We start from the raw sequence: 21,686 nt of genomic DNA, 5'->3' as shown, positions 1-21,686 counted from the left end.
AGCACCTGCAGTCTGTAAGTCTATGTGAATACACATATTTTATAGCACCATGCTCAAAATGAAACAGTGAAATCAAGATTTCTATAATGCATAAAAACCTACTTTGGGGGCTGGGAAGGTGGCTCAGTGGTAGAGTGATTTGCCTAGCATGCATGAAGACCTGGGTTTGATTCTTCAGCACCACATACACAGAAAAAGACAGAAGTGGTGTTGTGGATCAAGTGGTAGAATGCTAACCTTGAGCAAAAGCAGCTCAGGGACAGTAACTAGGCCCTGAGTTCAAGCCCCAGAACTGGCAAAAACAAAAAACAAAAAACAAAAAAACCCCAACAAACCTACTTAGTTCTTTCAATTTCCCACGTTTCTTGATAGTAATCTAGTAAATGTGGATATCAGGATTTTTGAAGGATGCTAGAAAATGAACCTCCAAGTAATCTTCTCAGTAAAATTCTAAAAGCAGAACAGATATGAAATAGGAACTGTTTAGTGATGATCAAATTTATTTAGGAGCAAATTAAAATCTATGGAATTGCTGATAATCTACCTCATTCACTAACAGTCCATATGTTAAAATGTGCTCTTATTCTGTCCTTATTAGCTACTCTTTTAAGCATTTAAGTCAAGTTCAATCTCAGAAAATAGAAGTTACTACATCAAAAACCAAAAAAGAGCTAGGTGCTGGTGGCTCTCACCTGTAATCCCAGCTACTCAGGAGGCTGAGATCTGGGGGATCACATTCAAAGCCAGGCAAGCAGAAAAGGTTGAGACTCCATCTCCAATGAACCAGCAAAATGGCAGAATGGAGACATGGCTATATTGGCAGGGCGCCAACCATGAGCAACAAAACCCAGCAAGAGTAGAAATCTCTGCATACAAGCCCCAGTACTATGCAACACACAGTATAAAGGAGAATCAAAAAAGGAGACACATGGGCTGGGAAAGTGGCTCAGTGGTAGAGTGTTTGCCTTGCATGCATGAGGCCCTGGGTTCTATTTCTCAGCACCACATAAGCAGAAAAAAAAAAAAGCCGGAAGTGGTGCTGTGGCTCAAGTGTTAGAATGCTAGCCTTGAGCTGAAGAGCTGAGGGACAGCCCCCAGACCCAGAGTTCAGGCCCCACGACTGAAAAAAAGGAGACTCAGCGAGCACTGGTGGCTCACACCTGTAATCCTAGCTACTTTGGAGGCTGAGAACTGAGGATCACAGTTCAAAGCCAGCCCCAGTGGCTCACGCCATTAAGCCTAGTTATTAAGGAGGCTGAGATCTGAAGATCTCGGTTCAAAGCCAGCCCGGGCAGGAAAGTCCATGAGCCTCTTATCTCCAATTAACCACCAGAAAATCAGAAGTGCATTGTGGCTTAAGTGGTAGAGTGCTAGTCTTGAACAGAAGAGCTGAGAGACAGTGCCTAGGTGCAGAGTTCAAGTACCATGACTGACAAGATGGGCGGGGGAGGGGGAGAACTCTCCCCAAATTAAATGCATTAAATAATGCCTTAAAGTTCTACTAGGTTTTCCTATGAAAAAGCATTGTAATCAAGTTTGTCAATCAGTCTTTCAAGAACCTTCCTCCCAAATGTACGCATTATCCTGCCCATGTAATTGTAACTCCTCTGTACAGTATGTTCACAAATAAAATAAAATTAAGTTAAAAAAAAAAAAAAGAACCTTCCTCCCTCTTTTGTCCTCTCCCTTTCTGTGTCTGCTGTGTCTCTCTTCATTGGGAGAATGAAGAAAGTTCCTATGATTAAAGAAGGAACACAGTAGATAAGGACACACTACATAAGGAGAGAAATTCAAGCTCTAGACTTGAGTCTAGCCACCCTCAGGGACAGAGGTTCAGTATCGCTCTTAGGAAGGCCTAAGTATTAACCTTGTAGGCTGAGGGAGGTCCATACCAGCACCCCTGATAGGAAGTACCTGCCACAAACTCTGGTGGTTTGCTCAGCCGTCAGTTAAAGCCACTCGGGCCCTGAGCTGTCTGGCACATGGACGACAGCCACCAAAAGAGCGGAAGAGTATGGTGCTTCTATTTTGACAGCCACCGTTACCGATAATGAAAAGTACAAGGCACTCCACAACCCACAGCACTGTCTGCCAGAGCATATTTCTATGACATATCCAGAATCTATGCTGGAAACAAAACCAGGAAAAAGATCTTGCCTTTTGTCAACATTCATCTACTCTGGGGGCTGGGAAGGTGGTTCAGTGGTAGAGCGCTTGCCTTGCATGCCTGAGGCCCTGGGTTCTATTCCTCAGCACCACATAAGCCAAAAAAAAAAAAAAAAAATCGTCTACTCTGTATCCTCAGCACAGAGCAGGAGTTTAGTATTAAGAAGGAACTAAATAAATGAGTACTCCAAGAAATCACCACCCTACACAGACCTTAGAAACAAGAGTCACCCATATACTAGCCCTGAGGTAAAAGACCATCAAAGAATGTAGTGACAAGTCACCGAGGCCAAGAGAAAATGCTACAGAGGGCCAGTGGCCTGCAGGGCACCAGGGGAAACAGCACCTTTCTATCTGTTAAACTTCCAAGTATCTGGGGCTGGGAAGGTGGCTCAGTGGTAGAGCGCTTGCCTTACATGCATGAGGCCCTGGGTTCAATTCCTCAGCACCACATAAGCAAAAAGAAAAAAGCGGGAAGTGGCGCTGTGGCTCAAGTGGTAGAGCCCTAGCCTTGAGCTGAAGAGCTGAGGGACAGCGCCCAGGCCCAGAGTTCAGGCCCCATGACTGGACCCCCCCCCCCAAAAAAAAAAAAAGAAAAAAGAAAAAACTTCCAAGTATCTAAGTTACTATGCAGAATATACAGGCAGTCCAAATGTCCATGCAGAAAGGCTGAGCAGAACAAGATTATATTATCTTAGAGTTGATTTTTTTCCTTTTCTTTCTTTACTTTTTTGGTGCTAGACCTAGGGCTTGAACAAGGCCTATGTATTGTACCTGAGCTTTTGTGCTTAAGGCTTAGTGCTCTACCGCTTGTGCCACAGCTCCACTTCTGGCTTTTTGGTGGCTGACTGGAAATAAGAGTCTCATGGACTTTCCTGCCCATGCTGGCTTTGAACCTCAGATTTCAGCTTCCTGATTACCTAAGATCACAGGCGAGAGCCACTGGCACCTGGCTTTAGAGACAGTTTCACTTTTGATTATAGCATAGATAGAAGTGCAGCTTGACTCTGAGCCTTTGGCTTTAGTGCAAGGCCTCAACCATGTCCTAACCTAAAGCCTCTCAACTAGGCTTTGAAAAATTCTGGTTCAAATGGACCGCCATGATGACTCTCATTCACTAGCAATGAGCCACATATTCTTGCATGTCAGTAAGATGCAGGCTAAGAAGTGAGGCCCCACAGGGGCAGACAGGATGCCAATGGGGCAAAACGCTGAGCAGGATTGCCTGGGTAGTTAGTAGGGACAGGAGAGGTTGACGCTGACACCTGTGGAAAATGCTGTATGATAGACATTTTTGAGGGGAAAACGCATTATCTGATTGTCAAAGAAAGTCCAAAGGGGGACCTAAGACTTGTAAAGATAAAGAACACCTTCCACTGGGGAAGGAAATGCTGTTGGGGAAGAATACGCTTGTCTCTGAACCCACTCAACCTCACAACAACAACAAAAAGACCTTGTACAGTCTGCTTTCAGAGATTCCAATAACAAGTGAAAACTACAACACAAATGGATTCCTCTGATTTTCATTTCCAGATGACTACTTAAAATGAGTATTTATGGGAAGGATTGGACCCAGCCAACACTCAATGGAACATACCACGAGACCAGCAGGAGGAAGAGGAAGACAAGTAGATGTATATGCTGCCACCTAGGAGTAGGAGGGTCTTAGAAAATGCTTCCAATAGCAGCAAACACTGAGTGTGATGTGGTTTTGATGAGCCCACTAAGAGCATAATTTTTTCAAAAGCTGACTTCTTCCGTTTTTTTCACACTCTGACGTAACTCTTAAAACCACATATACAGGGCTGGGAAGGTGGCTCAGTGGTAGAGCGCTTGCCTTGCATGCTCGAGGCCCTGGGTTCGATTCCTCAGCACCACATAAGCAAAAAGAAAAAAGCCGGAAGTGGCGCTGTGGCTCATAGTGGTAGAGCGCTAGCCTTGAGCTGAAGAGCTGAGGGACAGCGCCCAGGCCCAGAGTTCAGGCCCCACGACCGGACCCAAAAAAAAAAAAAAAAAAAAACCACATATACAGAAGCCGGGCGCTGGTGGCTCACACCTGTAATCCTAGCTACTCAGGAGGCTGAGATCTGAGGATCGCAGTTCAAAGCCAGCCCGGGCAGGAGAGACCGTGAGACTCCTATCTCCAATAAACCACCAGAAAACTGGAAGTGGCGCTGTAGCTCAAGTGGTAGAGCACTCGCCTTGAGCTGAAGGGCTGAAGGACAGCGCCCAGGCCCAGAGTTCAAGCCCCAGGACTGACCAAAAAAAAAAAAAAAACCACATATACATCTGAGTGTTCAGAAGAAACAGGGTCAGAAAACATACAGAAAAGAAAATCTTCAACAATCATCTTGGTACTTAGGCTTGGCACACGTGCAAGTCCAGAGTATTAGTTAAAGCTTATCATTTCATGGAGGAGGAAACAATCACCCAGAATCCTCAGGCAAGTAACAGATCAGCTAGGAACTCATTCTAAGCTGGGTTCTAGTGGCCCTAGCATATAATCCTAGCTACTCAAGAGGCTGAGACTTGGAGGAGTGCAGTGTGAAGCCAGCCAAGACAGACACATCTTGGAGATTCTTATCTGTAATTAAACAGCAAAAGCAGAACTGGAAGTTTGGCTCAAGTGTTAGGAGTAGCAGTCTGAGTGAAAAAGCCAAGTCCCATTATTAAAAACAAAAACAAAAAACAAAGCAAAGTAAAACAAAACAAAAACTATCCAACTCCAGGAAAAGGAAAAGGCACGCCTATAAACAGATATAGAAGGATGACAGACTGGTACAAGGCCAAAAACACAAAGCCTTACCTGAAACATTCTGGAGCAGTAAGGGCTGGAGGACATGGTTCAAGTGTTGGAGCGCTTGCCTAGCCAGGATGAGGCCCTGAGCTCAGAACCCCAGTAACCCTCCTCCCACACACACCTGTCTTTGAAGCACTATATAACAGGTACAGGGAACGTTCCCTGAACAAGACTCATTACCTCCTTGTTGAGCCTTCAAGCATACTTGATTCAAATAAGTACCACTGGACAGATACATGCTCTGTGCACAAAAGTAGCCAGTCCACCTAGTGCGTGACTTTGGAAAAACAAAACAAAACAAAAAGTCCTACTAGAGAGGCAGTACAACTTCGTGGCCAGGTGTGGGTATATATTTAACTCATAATGGTGGCTCTGTTACTTGCTAGCTGTATGATCTTGAAAAAATTTATACCTCTCTGTCTTGATCTTACCATCTATAAAATGGGAATAATAGCTTCTCCTCTTAGAGCTGTATGAGAACCAGCCAAACTCACATACACGAAGCATCATGAAGAGCAGGCACGTAAGACCATGCTATGAGTGTCCTCTACTTCATTATTACAATTATTCTCAGGCTTTACACTGTTTTCTTCCTAAGTATGCTTGGGCAACAATGAGGTGGAGCGGCTAACAGACACAGGCTGGCAGCAAGAGGACAACAGAACCACTGCCTGGGATATGAGGCCGATTCAAAGACATAAAGAACCCTGACAGAGATCAGCTCAGGGTCTGGTCTGTTACTTGTAAAAATTCTCTGAATAGACAATAATTTTAAAACTGTCAGATAATCACAAACATTCCAGTTTTCATCCGAATTTGTTTTTATCTTTAAAAACAAATAAGCTCAGACAGGTATGTAAGAGTCTTAGAGGGGAGAGGGCTAAGAGGTAAAAACGGAGACAAACATATGGTCATTAAATACAGCCTATATACATGGAAAAAATAGAAGAATAAAACTTGTTGAAATTGTTTTAAGAAAGGGAAGTAGGAGAGTGGAGAGTGACAGGAGGAGTAAGGTTGGTCAGGATGATACTTGATGATGCACACAGACCTGTGTGGAAATGTCACAAGGAAGCCCCTTTTGTACAACTCATATATGCTAATGAAAGAGAAGCTCAGAATGTTCATTTCAGATTTACAGTGCATCGTAAGCACTTGGGAGCGGTGGTTCACACCTGAGAGTCCAATACTGGGAATGTGAGGTGGAAAGAGAACAGGTTTAAGGCCAACCTAGGTTTCACAGTGACATCCTGTCTTTTTTAAACAAAACAAAAAACTCGATATGGTGATGCAGGCCTGTAATCTCATCTTCTCAGGAATGGGAGCCAGAAGAATAGTGAGTCCATGAAGAGCCAAGGCAAAAGTATTAAAACAGTTATACTCCTATAACCCTAGCTATGTAAGAGACTGATCTTAGGAAGACTGCAGTTCCAAGACCAGAATAGCAGACAGAAACGTTCACGAGACCCCTTCTCAAGGGAAGATGCTGAGTGTGGTGGTACATTCCTGTCATCCTAACTACTATGGAAAGCAGAAATAGGCAAACTGTGCTGGAAGCAAGGCTTTATCTCAAAAATAACCAGCTCAGGGCTGGGAAGGTGGCTCAGTGGCAGAGCGCTTGCCTTGCATGCCTGAGGCCCTGGGTTCGATTCCTCAGCACCACATAAGCAAAAAGAAAAAAGCCGGAAGTGGCGCTGTGGCTCAAGTGGTAGAGCGCTAGCCTTGAGCTGAAGAGCTGAGGGACAGCGCCCAGGCCCAGAGTTCAGGCCCCACGACCGGACCCAAAAATAATAATAATAATAACCAGCTCAGAAAAGTGTTGGAGGCATGGCTCAGTCGTAGAGACATGCAAGTAAGAAGCCCTGAGTTAACACTCTAGTATTGTCTAACTTTAATCTAAATCTAAAGCTGGGCCGATGCCAGTAGCTCATGCCTATAATCCTAGCTACTCAAGAGGCTGAGATCTGAGGATCACAGTTCAAAGCCAGCCCAGGCAAGAAAGTCCATGAGGTTCTTATCTCCAATTAACCACCAGAAAGCCGGAAGTGGCACTGTGGCTCAAGTGGTGGAGCGCTTACCTTGAGATGAAGAGCTCAGGGACAGGGCCCAGGTCCAGAGTTCAAGATCCATGACAGACAGACAGACACATAACACACACACACACACACACACACACACACACACACACACACACACACACACACACACACACACACACACACACACACACACACACACACACACACACACACACACACACACACACACACACACACACACACACACACACACACACACACACAGAGCTGGGAGTGTGGTTCAAGTGTACAGTGCTTGTTCAACATGTTCAAGGTCCTAGGTTCAATCCCCAGTGCAACACACAAAATCGTGGCCTAACAAAAACACACACCAGGCCTGGGCACAGTAGTTCACACCTGAAATCCCAGCTACTCAAAAGAAAAACAATCAAGATAACTACTGTCTGAGCTCAGCCCCGGACCCAAACAACAACAACAAAAGTTAAACAAGACCCCCACTGTCAACAAGGTGGGTGTTGTGATGGTTCACACCTATACTCCCAGCTAGACAGGAGGTGTTCAAGGCAGGCCCTGAGCAAAAATACAAGACCTTATCCAAAAAATAACTAAAACAAAAAAGGACTTGGGGTCTGTGGCTCAAGTGTTCAGAGTACCTTCCAAATTAAAACCCCAGTACTACAAGGGGTGGGTGAAGACCAATATACCTCCTGCTCCTAAATGGGCCACATCACCACAGTGACCATTCACTGACATGGCGTAAACCTAAACTGACATGTTTATTAAGCTGGAGTTTCCATTATCTCTCTGTACATGCTGGAATACAGTTAAAACTACAAATTCAGGGGCTGGGAAGGTGGCTCAGTGGTAGAGTGCTTGCTTTGCATGCATGAGGTCCTGGGTTCGATTCCTCAGCACCACATAAGAAAAAAGCCAGAAGTGGCGCTGTGGCTCAAGTGGTAGAACACTCGCCTTGAGCTAAAGAGCTGAAGAACAGCGCCCAGGCCCAGAGTTCAGACCCCATGACTGGACCCCAAAAAAAAATTGTTTTAAAAATTTAAGGACCAGAAATAACTCTTTTCAATGGTATAAACAACCAGAACTAGCCCAGACTATGGCCAGATCATTTGCAAAGTCAAAAGCATTTTCTGTTGGCAACCTACCACTGCTGGAAAAAAGCCAAGGAAAGCAGTTTTCATGGAAAGGCATGGCTGTATTCAGTTGTCTGCTATCACCCACTTGCTCCTGGAATTCTTCCAGGACCTCAACTTGGTGACTGCAGAGTAAGGGAAATAGGCTACTGATTACAATGCCACAACCAGCAGTCACTGGCACAGCACCCCTGCTGAGGCGCACAACTGGACAAGAGCACTTCTCAGGCCCCTGACTCAGCCCGTACCGCCCCACTTCAGAAGCACAGCTATCACCGACTCACCAACGAAAATGATGGAAAGGGCATGCAGAAGAGGTCACAAAGGACTAGGTAGTAGGAGTGCAGGTGACACAAGAATTCAGAGCAAGGAACAGATGGGACTGAGTCTGAAAGAAGGCTTGAAGAAAGAGGCAAAGGAAAAAGCTAGCAATACCTTCAGGAGCTGTGCCTCCACTACACCGGGGCAGGAAACCAGACAAGTTCTTCAATCAGGCTGTTAGTTTTACAAGACGAGAATAACAGTATGCAGGGATGAGCCCCAAGATGAGTCCACTTGGTCCTGTGCCCTAACACACTAAGTGCATCCCCTGAAGTGCAAATCACACTGAACCATGATTGTCATGTTGCAATGCAGCTCTATGGCTTACCAAATAATGGAGGTGTGAAAAGTCCTATTAAACATACAGTTGCCAGAGAAAAATGTTCTTAATCGAGTCCTTTGATTGATGGTACCAATCAGGAGACTCCGAGAAAGCCTAGAGTTCCCTTAGCAAGCAGCAGGTGAGTAGGAGATGAAGGCATGTCCGGGACGGCGGGCTGGTGAGGCAGCTCTGTTACTCTAACATGTCACTGACACCACAAGAGAAAAGCGCTCTTTTAAGTTTAAAAAAAAAGGGGGGGGGGGCTGGGAACTAGTGGCTCACACCATAAATCCTAGCTACTCTGGAGTCTGAGACCTGAGGATCATGGTTCAAAGCCAGCCTGGGCAGAAGAAGTCCATGAGACTCTTATCTCCAATTAACCAAAAATGAAAGAAAGAAGACTCTTTTTTTTTTTTTTCCCTTCAGTTGTAGGGCCTGAACTCTGGGCCTGGGCACTGTCCCTAAGCTCTTCAGCTCAAGGTTAGCATTCTACTTGAGCCAAAGCAACACTTCCAGCTTTTTCTGTGTATGTGGTGCTGAGGAATCGAACCCAGAGCCTCATGCATGCAAAGCAAGCGCTCTACCACTGAGCCACCTTCCCAGCCCCGTGAGACTCTTATCTACAAAAAACTACCAGAAAACCATAGCTGGCACTGTGGCTCAAAGTGGTAGAATGCTAGCGTTCAGCAACAGACCTCATGGATGGCACCCAGCCCCTGAGTTCAAGCCCCATAACTGACCAAAAGAAAAAAAGAAAAGCAGTTTTGGGCCAGGTATCAGTGGCACATTACAGATCCTAACTACTCCAGAGGCGGAGATCTAAGGATTGCAGTTTGGAGTCAGCCCAGGCAAGAAGATCCACCAAACTCTTATCTCCAATGAACTAAAGCCAGAAGTGGAGCTGTGGCTGAAATAGTAGAGCGCCAGCCTTGAGTAGAAAAAATATATAAACAAGTATATATACATATGCATAGAGCATTATCAAAGTACTTAATAGTAATGAGGGTTTCTTTTTTTAAAACATGTTATTGTATCACAGGGAAAACAAATTTTTTTTACAGACATTCTCAATTCAAACATTCTGCCCATACATGACAACCCACTGTTTGGCTGCACAGCTTTTCTTAAAATATTAACCGAAGCTGCCATCAGATACGGAATACAACTAGATTCAACTAGGCAAACCAAACTGATGACTGTCAGGGATGACACCCGCTGGTCATTTATATCCAATTCACTTAAATTGTCATACTTGGCTCTACAGTATTATATGTGACCAGAACAAAGTGTGAGTGAACAAGGCTCAGTCACTGCTATCAGATATCTACTACTAGTCTTTGCAAAGGCAGGGAAGACACAAAAAGCAGGATGAAGCTCTATCCAACAGCTTATGTTTACTGCTTCAGCAGTCACACAGTTGCCCTTGGTACAAAGAAGGTACAATTATCCCCACTATCTGAACTCTGGTTCAAATTCAGGCAGCAAGAGATGCCACTGCATTAAAATCTATTTGATACCTGAGCTTTGGAGAATAATAAACAAGAGACTAGATCAGAGATTTGCCTGAATATGCTTAGTTCCCAAGTACAGACAGCAAGACCCTGTTGTAACTGTAAAGAGCCTATAAAGGAGCAAACCTTCCCCTTAAGAGATCATCTGGCAGCTAACACATCGCCCACCTGCCTCAGGCTCAGCACTGTCTTCAGAATGGTAGAACTTAAAAGGCTGTGGCAATACACATATAACCAAGAAAGTGATGTCTGTCAGACATCTTCCCGGAGGAAGGTACTACGAGGTGATGGAGGAGGGCAACCCACAGAGGCCAAGTTCACCCAAGCACACGTCAGAAAATACAGAACACAAGGAAATCAGATATGTGCTGTTAACAAAACTGTCAAGAAGGGGTGTGGCTCAAGAGGCCACAAGTGAACTGTGTTGGGAAAGGCACAAACAAAACAACAGTAATAGCCGGGTGTCAGTGGTTCACACGTGTCATCCTAGCTACTCAGGAGGCTGAGATCTGAGGATCACGGTTCAAAGCCAGCCCGGGCAGGGAGGTCCATGGGACTCTTATCTCCAATAAACCATCAGAAAACCGGAAGTGGCGTTGGGGCTCAAGTGGTAGAGCGTTAGCCTTGAGCTCAAGAGCTGAGGGACAGCGCCCAGGCCCAGAGTTCAAGCCCCATGACCAAAAAAACAAAAACAAAATAAACAACAGTAATGTTCCACTACTACTCTTGCAGTTTATCTTCCTCTACTCCAAAAACATAAATGTCCATAACATCACAAGATGAGCAGCCATCTGGCTAAGGGATAAATGACAGACCTAGTCTTAATGAACTCCAGAAGGCACAGAAGTGAGCTGACTATTAATGCTGATTACGAGTTTAAAAGGTGAGCACTGCTCAGAGCAAGGCGAAAGCTGCTTCAATTTCTCAAAATTCTTAGGACTTGATCCAGTAGTTAACACCTCCCACCACTAAACCTACTATGGAGGTAGCATCTTGACCACCTGCTCAACAGGCCGCTCCTCCCACTCTGGGACCCTCTATGGGAACAACCTTCTCCTGGTTTGTCCTATCTCTCTCTCCCTAGCTTACCTCCCCCCACGACTGATCAGGATGTCTGCTCACCACCATTCACTCTTTGATGGAGTGTAGGAAACTGCAAATCTTTTTTTTTTTTTTTTTTGGGTCCGGTCGTGGGGCCTGAACTCTGGGCCTGGGCGCTGTCCCTCAGCTCTTCAGCTCAAGGCTAGCGCTCTACCACTTGAGCCACAGTGCCACTTCCGGCTTTTTTCTTTTTGCTTATGTGGTGCTGAGGAATCGAACCCAGGGCCTTGAGCATGCAAGGCAAGCGCTCTACCACTGAGCCACCTTCCCAGCCCGGAAACTGCAAATCTTAAGGCAGGTTTAAGATCTCTTTCCAAAATAGAGAACAAAAACATCTACAACAGCCAGGTGTGGTGGCTCACACCTGTAATCCTAGCTCCTCAAGAGGCTGAGATCTGAGGATCACAGTTCAAAGCCAGCTCCAGCAGAAAGTCCGTGAGACCTCTTATCTCTAATTAACTATCCCAAAGCCAGACATGGTGCTGTGGCTCACGTGGTAGAGTGCTAGCCTTGAGAAAGAGCTCAGGGACAGTGTACAGGATTAGTTTTCAAGCCCAGGACTGGCACCAAAATAAATAAATAATTTTAAAAAATATGTACCTACAATATCAGGCAGAACTCTCTGAAAAGACTTTTCTATAGTATGAAATCGGAAAGGAAACAAACTGGCAGGGTAATCTAACTAACACAATTACAAAGTCAGTAACTTTTTGTGGATGATGTCTAAAGACATATTACCTATCTCTCTTGACTTGTCTTGGGAAGAACAAGTTCTGGCCTGTTTTCCAGTATATTTTTTATTTGGGCAGAAAATGCAAATTGAATAATATGGGTCATCATAAGCACATGAAGTTTCCACTTAGAAAAGGCAATTGTTGTGATCACATTTTTCAAAAGCCATGAACTAAAGTTTACATTCTTAAGTATGTAATAATATACCCATGTGCATACACAGTAGTAGGTTCTTGAAAACACCATCCACTGATAATTATTTGCACTTCTTGACAATAAAGTCACTAGCATTCAATTCTTAGTTCTAATAGGCACTGTTAAGAGTACTCTAGATGCTTGTCTCTGCTCACAATAAAAAAGAAAGCATCTTTTACCCACATACAAGTTGAATACCATTCATTATAACAAGTAAATCTAAGAGTCTGAATCAAAGATGCTTGAGGGAGGCCAGGCAGTAGATCATTCCTGTAATCCCAGCTATTGAAGAAGCTGAGAACTGAGGATCTCAGAAAGCTGGAAGTGGAGGTATGGACTTAAGTGTTAGAGTGCCAGCCTTGAGTTACAAAACCTAAGCAAAAGCATGAAGCCCTGAGTTCAAGCTCCAACACCAGCAATAAGTAAATAATCAAATAAAACTTCAAAGAAATCCAATTTGTGAGCAATATAGTGTCCTTGTCTTTTAAGACAGTGTCTTATTATGTATGTAGTCCAGCTCTGCCTCAATTTATATAATCCTCCTGCCTCAGCCTCTCAAGTGCTAATGAGTATGCATATATTTTAATTACTAAGAAAAATCATTTGTTGTGATACTCATCCATACCAGCTTCTCAAATCTCTTCAAAGAATTTTTTTATTCCTTTTCTTGCACAACTCAGTATCATACATAATATATTAAGAAGCATTCTACCACTATAACTATGTCCTTAGCTCTTTTATTTGTAAGTATGCACGTATGTGTGTATACATGTATATACGCATGCATGCAAGCATACATGTATGTATATATTTGAGATGGACTAAGTGCTACTTCTGCCAGGACTGGCTTCAAACTCTAAACTCTCTTGCCTCAAGCAATTCTCCTAAGTAGCTGTGTTTATAGGCACAGGTCAACCAACACTCCCAGTTCATTTTAGAATGTCATGGTATACCTTCAAAAGCATGAGGAAAACTGTAATCAAATAAAAAATACCAAGAATTCTTCACAGAGTCATGAACAGGCCAAGTACAAAAGTCAGAGGTGTTCTTCCAGGAAGATGTAAGCTGTAACTCTTCATACAATAAAAAATACTCCTAAGAGTTGAGGCTTACTCTCCTAGCAATCTGTTCTATAAATTTTGTGTATGGGGAAACTGCATTCTACTCATAGAAGATAAAGTGTTATATATTCCCCTGTTACTTTATAGACAAAATGCTGTAGTTAAAAAAATGTACAAGGGCCGGGCGCTGGTGGCTCACGCCTGTAATCCTAGCTACTCAGGAGGCTGAGATCTGAGGATCGCAGTTCAAAGCCAGCCCAGGCAGGAGAGACCTTGAGATTCCTATCTCCAATAAACCACCAGAAAACCGGAAGTGGCGCTGTAGCTCAAGTGGTAGAGCACCAGCCTTGAGCTGAAGAGCTGAGGGACAGCGCCCAGGCTGAGTTCAAGCCCCACGACCGACAAAAAAAAAAAAAAAAAAAAAATGTACAAGGGGCTAGGAAGGTGGCTCAGTGGTAGAGCGCTTGCCTTGCATGCATGAGGCCCTGGTTTCAATTCCTCAGCACCACATATGCAGAAAAAGCCAGAAGTGATGCTGTGGCTCAAGTGGTAGAGCGCTAGCCTTGAGCTGAAGAGCTGAGGGACAGCACCCAGGCCCAGAGTTCAGGCCCACGACCGACAAAAATAAAAATAAAAATAAATGTACAAGCTGGGAATGTGGCTTACTGGTAGATGCTTGCCTAACATACATGAAGCACTGGGTTCAATTCCTCAGCACCACATAAATAGAAAAAGCCAGAAGTGGCACTGTGACTCAAGTGGTAGAGCGCTAGCCTTGAGCAAAAGAAGCTCAGGGACAGTGCCCAGGCCCTGAGTTCAAGCCCCAGGACTGGCACCAAAAAAAGAAAAGCAGCAGTCCTGGAAGTTAGTAATGGTGGGACGTCAGTGAATGTCTGCACTTTCTAGTAGTTTTGAATGATCTTCCATCCAGGGAGGAAAGTGACGCAAAAAATTTTATTCCTCGTGCAAAATAGATTTGGTACCCATTTTATAGGGTTTATTAGCCATGATACGACAAGAGATCACATTTGCAAAGCACACCCGGCACAGGGCCCAGCACAACTGGCACGTCCTTTCCTGCTCTCTATCATAATTCAAAAAATATAAGCATAATAATTGCTTCTTTTGTTCAAGGCTAGCACTCTACCACTTGAGCCACAGAGCCTGAGGAATTGAACTCAGAGTTTCATGCATGCTAGGCAAGCATTCTATCTATCACTAAGCCACATTCCCAGCTCTAGTAACTGTTATTCTTATTCACAAGATCATGCTAAAATTTCATGTTATAGGCATGTATTACTTTTGAAAAATGTCAAAAATATTACACAGTGATGAACATACAAAAAAAACCCGTGTTATAATTTGGTGACAGATGGATAGCAAATTACTGTCTACAGTAAGTATAACTCTTTCCAAAATACAGCAAGAATATTTTGGAAGAGCCAGTCCTTGCAGTTATGCTTAGGATCTGCTTACATTAAGAGAAGCACAGTGTCTCAAAGATTTCTACACTGAACTTATTCTGTGGACAATTCAACAAACTACAGAGATAATCTGTAAAGTGGAAATATACAATCACCATGGGCCAACCACTGCACAGCATTATGGATGTCCACCCTCACCATCAAAACAGAGCATACCCCAGTGGTACCACATCACCAGCACCACCGACACTGCACCTGCTCCAGATGAACGGATTCTGGAGGTAGCACAGTGCCAGGAGCCGAGTCTGATCAGCCAGTTTCAAGTTCTGTTGGCTACCCCAGGGATTAAACTGTGACTCCCAAAAGACCCTATCTAAGGAGAATGAAGCCACAAAACCTGCTCTAAGAAAGTTTAAAAACAGGGGCGAGGAAGGTGGCTCAGTGGTAGAGCGCTTGCCTCGCATGCATGAGTCCCTGGGTTCAATTCCTCAGCACTACATAAGAAAAAAGCCAGAAGTGGCACTGTGGCTCAAGTGGTAGAGCGCTAGCCTTGAGCTGAAGAACTGAGGAACAGCGCCCAGGCCCAGAGTTCAGGCCCCACGACGGGACCCCCAAAAAAAAAAAATCACACAGCCGGGCGCCAGTAGCTCATACCTATAATTCTAGCTACTCAGGAGGTTGAGATCTGAGGTTCGTAGTTCAAAAAACCAGCCCAGGCAGAAGAGTCTGTGAAGCTTTCATCTCCAGTAAACCACCAGAAAAAAACAGAAGTGGCGCTGTAGCTCAAGTGGTAGAGCACTAGCCTTCAGCTTAAAAGTTGAGGGAGAGGGAGGTGATGCTGTAGCTCAAGTGGTAGAGCGCTCGCCTTGAGCTGAAGAGCTGAGGGACAGCGCCCAGGCCCAGAGTTCAAGCCCCACGGCCGACCAAAAAAAAAAAAAAGAAAGAAAAGTTGAGGGAGAGCACTCAGGCCCAGAGCCCCACGACTACCACCACCACCACCACCAACAACAACAGAGAGTCTCACAGACCTTCCTGCCAGGGCTGGCTTTGAATTGCAATCCCCAGATCCTAGCCTCCTGAGTAGCTAGGATTGTAAGCCACTAGCATCTGGCTTTCCATCCCATTTTTCAATAGCCATGAAAGAGCTAGATTAAGTCCAAAAATTATGGTCTCCTGGCCTCTGAGAGTCCAGAAGTAGACACTCCTTATCTATTAAATTTCATTCCCAGTTAGTTATCCAAAGGAAATGAAAGCCTGCATGTGCCACACAAAAATGTGTAATAAGCCAGGCACAAATGGGTCATACCTGTAATCCTAGCTACTCAAGAGGCTAAAATCTGAGAATCATGATTTGAAGCCAGCTAGAAAAGTCCATCACTCTCATCTCCAAAAAACCACCAAAAAAACCCCCAGAAAGTAGAGCTCTGGCTTAAGTGGTAGAGTGCTAGCCTTGACTGAAAAGGCCCCAAGACAGTACTCAAGCCTGTTCAAACTCCAGGACCCATAATAAACAAACAAGCTAATACACACTTGTAAAAATGTTAACAGAAGCTTATTCATAATAGTTCCAAAACATAATGTCCCATTAAAAGAAGAACAAATAAGCAAAAGAATGAACAGCAGGGCTGGGAAGTTGAGCCAACTTCCAGAGCCTGAGGCCCTGGGTTCGATTCCTCAGCACCACATAAGCAAAAAGAAAAAAAGCCGGAAGTGGTGCTGTGGCTCAAGTGGTAGAGCACTAGCCTTGAGCTGAGGAGCTGAGGGACAGTGCCCAGGCCCAGAGTTCAGGCCCCAAGACCGGACCCCCCCCCAAAAAAAAGAATGAACAGTAATAATAATAATAATACAACCCTACTGATTCATATATTAACACTCATGAAGCTCATAAAAAAATAACTAAATTGAACTCTACAGAAAAATAACAACAAAAAAAAAAGAAAAGCAAAATCTAATACACATATCCCCACAAAGTGCTGAATATTAGCCCAGCTAGAGAGGGGCCCAGCACTTGGGAGAACCTGCCATCAAGTGGGGAAAAACTCAAGTCTAAGCTTAAAGCATCCAACCAAAATGATGGCAAATTAGAGACAGGGGTCCAAATCTCCAGGATGAAGTACTACAGGTAAAAATAAAAGTAGTATTATTAATATCCCTAGTACTTTACTTGGAAAAAAATGAAAGGGGAAAAAAAGCCCTACTCTAGCCTCACTGTGAACAAACATTCATTACACATGCCTGTTTTGGTCCCTTTTTGGATATGTTAGAACTAAAAGGACCTCTAAGGCCACATAGGCCAAAGCAAGCAGTGGGAAGGTGGGCATAACAGGGTTTAGGATTTGGTAGGCAAGTGTCCACATCACTTTTTCTTCCATTCATTCTTCAAGGAGGGTCCTGGGCTTCTGCCCGGGGCCAGCCCCTACTTCTGTTTCTGTGTAGCTAGGCTCACAGGCATGCATCATCTCTTTCAGCTTAGTTGACATAAGAGTTCTCCTAAACTTTTTACCCAAATTGGCCCTGAATGGCAAACCTATCTCTGCCTCTTGAATGGATTACAAGTGTGCGCCATTAAACCAAAGTTTAATCAGCCTTTAAATCAGAAAGATTTTGGATCACCTGGCCAAATAACCTCACAATACTTTCTTCTTTCTACCAGACACCTTACCCGTGCAGTGCAGTATCTCTCTGCAAAAGAAAGCTAATTTAAGTGTGTATAGCTTCTAAATCCCGGTTACGCTGATCTTTTTTCTTTCAAACTACAAGACAAGTGTTTGGGTTATTTTCAGTAGAAAACTAGAACATACTCCTAAAAAATTACATCTAATTTTGTTGAAATGGCTTGTATTTTTTCTATTCTGAATGTCTTCTCATCTGGTATAATAATGCACACTGATAATGCCAGCACTCAGGAGGCTGAAACAGGAGGATCACAAAGAATATAAGCAATTAGCAAAACCAACTACTGATAAATTTATGAAAAGACATTGTGTGTGTGTGCTGGTCCTAGGGCTTGACCTTAGGGCCTAGGTGCCTCCCTGAGTTGTTTTTTTTTTTCTTCAAGGACAGCACTCTACCACTTGAGCCACAGTTCCACTCCCAGATTTTTTGTGGTTAACTGGAGAGGAGTCTCCTAGATTTCCCCTCTGGGCTGGCTTAGGACCGATATTCTCAGATCTCAAGCCCTTAAGTAGCTAGGATGACAAACATAAGCCACAGGTGCCTGGCTGCAATTTGTCTTTATTAAGACTATCTTTGGGGGGCTGGGAAGGTGGCTCAGTGGTAGAGTGCTTGCCTTGCATGCATGAGGCCCTGGGTTCGATTCCTCAGCACCACAAAAGAAAAAAGAAAAAAGCACTGTGGCTCAAGTGGTAGAGTGCTAGCCTTGAGCTGAAGAGCTGAGGGACAGCACCCAGGCCCAGAGTTCAGGCCCCGAGACCGGACCCAAAAAAAAAAAAAAAAAAAAAAAAAAAGAATATCTTTGGGCTGGGAATGTGGCTTAGTGGTAGAGTGCTTGTCTTTCATTCATGAAGGCCTGGGTTCAATTCCTCAGCACCACATAAATACAAAAAGCCAGAAATGGTGCTGTGGCTCAAGTGGTAGAGCCCAAAGAATAGCTTTGAGCACAGAGAGGCTCAAGGACAGTTGCCCAGGCCCTGAGTTCAAGCTCTAGGACTAACAACAACAACAAAAAAAAGCACTATGGAAAAAAAACAAAAAGATGTATTTTTGCCAGGTGCCAGTGACTCACACCTGTAATCCTAGCTATTCAGGAGGCTGAGATCTGAGGATCGAGGTTCAAAGCCAGCCCAGGCAGGAAAGACGATGAGATTCCTATCTCCAATAAACCACTAGAAAACCGGAAGTGGCGCTGTAGCTCAAGTGGTAGAGTGCTTGCCTTGAGCTGAAGAGCTGAGGGACAGCGCCCAGGCCCAGAGTTCAAGCCCCATGACCGACAAAAAAAAAAAAAAAGAGTATCTTTTTCGGGGCTGGCAAGGTAGCTCAGTGGTAGAGTGCCTGCCCTGAATGCATGAGGCCCTGGATACGATTCCTCACACCACATAAGGAAAAGCCAAAAGCGGCACTATGACTAAAGTAGTAGAATGATAACCTTAAGCTGAAGAGCTCAGGGACAAAGCCAAAGCCCAGGCCCAGGCCCAGAGTTCAGGCCCCACAACCAAAAAAAACAACAACAAAAAAAAAGAATGTCTTTTCACTGGGCACTGGTGGCTTATGTCTGTCATCCTAGCTATTCAGGAGACTGAGATCTGAGGATATCAGTTCAAAGCCAGCCCTGGCAGGAAAGTCCATGAGACGATCTCCAATAAACCACCAGAAAACTGGAAGTGGTGTTGTGGCTCAAGAGGCAGAGCACTAGCCTTGAGCTGAAGAGCTGAGGGTCAGTGCCTAGGCCCTAAGTTCAAGCCCTATTACAAGGAAGGAAGGAAGGAAGGAAGGGAGGGAGGGAGGGAGGGAGGGAGGGAGGGAGGGAGGGAGGGAGGGAGAAAAAAGAGAGAAAGAGGGGAGAGAGAAAGAAAGGGGAGAGAGAGAGAGAGAAAGAAGAGAAAGAAAGAAGAGAGAGGAAGGAAGGAAGGAAGGAAGGAAGGAAGGAAGGAAGGAAGGAAGGAAGGAAGGAGAGAAAGAAAAGGAAGGAAAGAAAGAAAAGGAAGAAGGAGAAAGAAAGAGAAAGCGAGAAAGAAAAGCAAGCAAGGACAGATTGCCTAAAAGAATGACAAGTATAAGAAAACCTCTATCTAACAGTATCTAATATTGTTAAAAATTTAGGCAGGGGCTATTCACTCTTGGTAAGGGTGAAATTTGCACAATATTTTTGTGAAGTGTTTGGTAAGATCTATTTCAATTTAAAATGTCAAAATCCTTTAATAAAAAATTCCAATTTCAAGAATTTTTCAGCATTCACTCAATTGTACAAAGAAGTGTGTTTAAGAAGGTGTGAAACAAAACTGTGACAATACCAAAATACTGAAAATAGTCCGTTTAGCCTAAAGGGCTCATGTCCTATAAATTACAACAGACACAAATTAGGTTACTACTGCAACAGGTTACTACTGCGACACTATAAAGAATAACATGACATGATTTCCAACTAGCAGTGGAGTTCTTCAGACCCTGTGTGATATGTCAATGCCAGTGAGCCTGACAGCTAATGTGTTTTAAAATGCTGTATAAATACTGATTTTAAAGAAATCTCCTTGAGCTGGGTGCCAGGGGCTCACACCTATAATCCTAGCTACTCAGGAGGCTGAGATCTGAGGATCATGTTTCAGAGCCAGCCTAAGCAGGAAAGTCTGTGAGACTCTTATCTCCAAACAGTCACCAGATAACTGGAAGTGGTGCTGTGGCTCAAGTGGTAGAGCACTAGCCTTGAACAATAGAAGCTCAGAGACAGAATCCACACCCAGAGTTCAAGCCCTAGGACCAGCCCCAAAAAAATAAAATTAAAGAAAGAAAGAAAGAAATCTCCTTCAGGTATCCAAGATTATTCAAGAACCTGAGAGCACGGCTGGGAAGGTGGCTCAGTGGTACAGTGCTTGCCTTGCATGCATGAGGCCCTGGGTTCGATTCCTCAGCACCGCATAAACAGAAAAAGCTGAAGTGGCGCTGTGGCTCCAGTGGGAGAGCGCTAGCCTTGAGCTGAAGAGCTGAGGGACAGCGCCCAGGCCCAGAGTTCAGGCCCCATGACTGGCAAAAAAAAAAAAAAGAAAAACCTGAGAGCAAAAAGTTTGAAAACTAGGGGCTGGGAAGTTGGCTCAGTGGTAGAGCACTTGCCTTGCATGCTCGAGGCCCTGGGTTCGATTCCTCAGCACCACATAAGAAAAAGCTGGAAGTGGCGCTGTGGCTCAAGTGGTAGAGCACTAGCCTTGAGCTGAAGAGCCGAGGGACAGCGCCCAGGCCCAGAGTTCAGGCCCCACGACCGGACCCAAAACAATCAAAAAAAAAAAAAAAACCAACAACAAAAAGTTTGAAAACTACTGGATTATGCTAGTTATGTCTCCTTTTATGTATGATTTAAGTTCTCCAAATAGAACGATTCCTTAAACTGGACAGTGTGGAGTAGAGTGATGACTTAAGAGTGTAGAAATGTCCATATACCCAGGAGGCATAAACCCTTTTCCATCATACTCTAAAATGATCAGTGCCACCCACTCACCCCAGACTCTTCCTCCAGCAACAGGTAACATTAAAACTTATGTTTGCAGCCGGGCGCTGGTGGCTCACGCCTGTAATCCTAGCTACTCAGGAGGCTGAGATCTGAAGATCGCGGTTCAAAGCCAGCCCGGGCAGGAGAGACCGTGAGACTCCTATCTCCAATAAACCACCAGAAAACTGGAAGTGGCGCTGTAGCTCAAGTGGTAGAGCGCTCGCCTTGAGCTGAAGAGCTGAGGGACAGCACCCAGGCCCAGAGTTCAAGCCCCACGACCGACAAAAAAAAAAAACAACAACAACAACTTATGTTTGCATTCCCCACTACTTCCATTTCAAAAGATAAACTCAATTACAATGTGGGACTACTTCTCTCGTACTTAAGTAAAAAAGAAAGTCATGGGGCTTCGTACCAGTCACCCATGTTCTCAAGCCCCCTGAAGGAGAAACTGTGTTCTACTCTTACCTCTCCCTTCTTCTTGAGAATAATCAAATTCAAAGAACAGTCCTAACAGTCTGGAATTGGCTAAATTGCACTGAAAAAGGTCCACCGTGGCTATCACTCGTAAGCCTTGGGTTGCAGAATCTCTGCAGGGTTTTTTACTTTACTGGCAAAACAGCCTGTGTTTCTTTTTCCTCACTCTTCTCCTATGTCAGGTTCCATTTTCTTCAGTTTCTCCTATCTGTCTTGGCATTTGTCTTTCCTT

General features: G+C 44.4%; 1 protein-coding gene across 1 annotated transcript in view; it reads right to left on the bottom strand.

The window, feature by feature from the left end:
- LOC138814578 (histone lysine acetyltransferase CREBBP) overlaps positions 1-21,686 on the bottom strand; it is a 130,565-nt gene that overhangs the window by 77,782 nt on the left and 31,097 nt on the right. The window lies entirely within an intron of this gene.

The sequence above is a fragment of the Dipodomys merriami genome, unplaced genomic scaffold (genome assembly GCF_024711535.1).
Source record: "Dipodomys merriami isolate MVZ:Mamm:240054 unplaced genomic scaffold, mDipMer1.0.p SCAF_60, whole genome shotgun sequence".
In the NCBI taxonomy this organism is placed as follows: domain Eukaryota; kingdom Metazoa; phylum Chordata; class Mammalia; order Rodentia; family Heteromyidae; genus Dipodomys; species Dipodomys merriami.
Note: the sequence above shows the minus strand (reverse complement) of the source record. Positions and strands in the feature narration are given on the sequence as shown.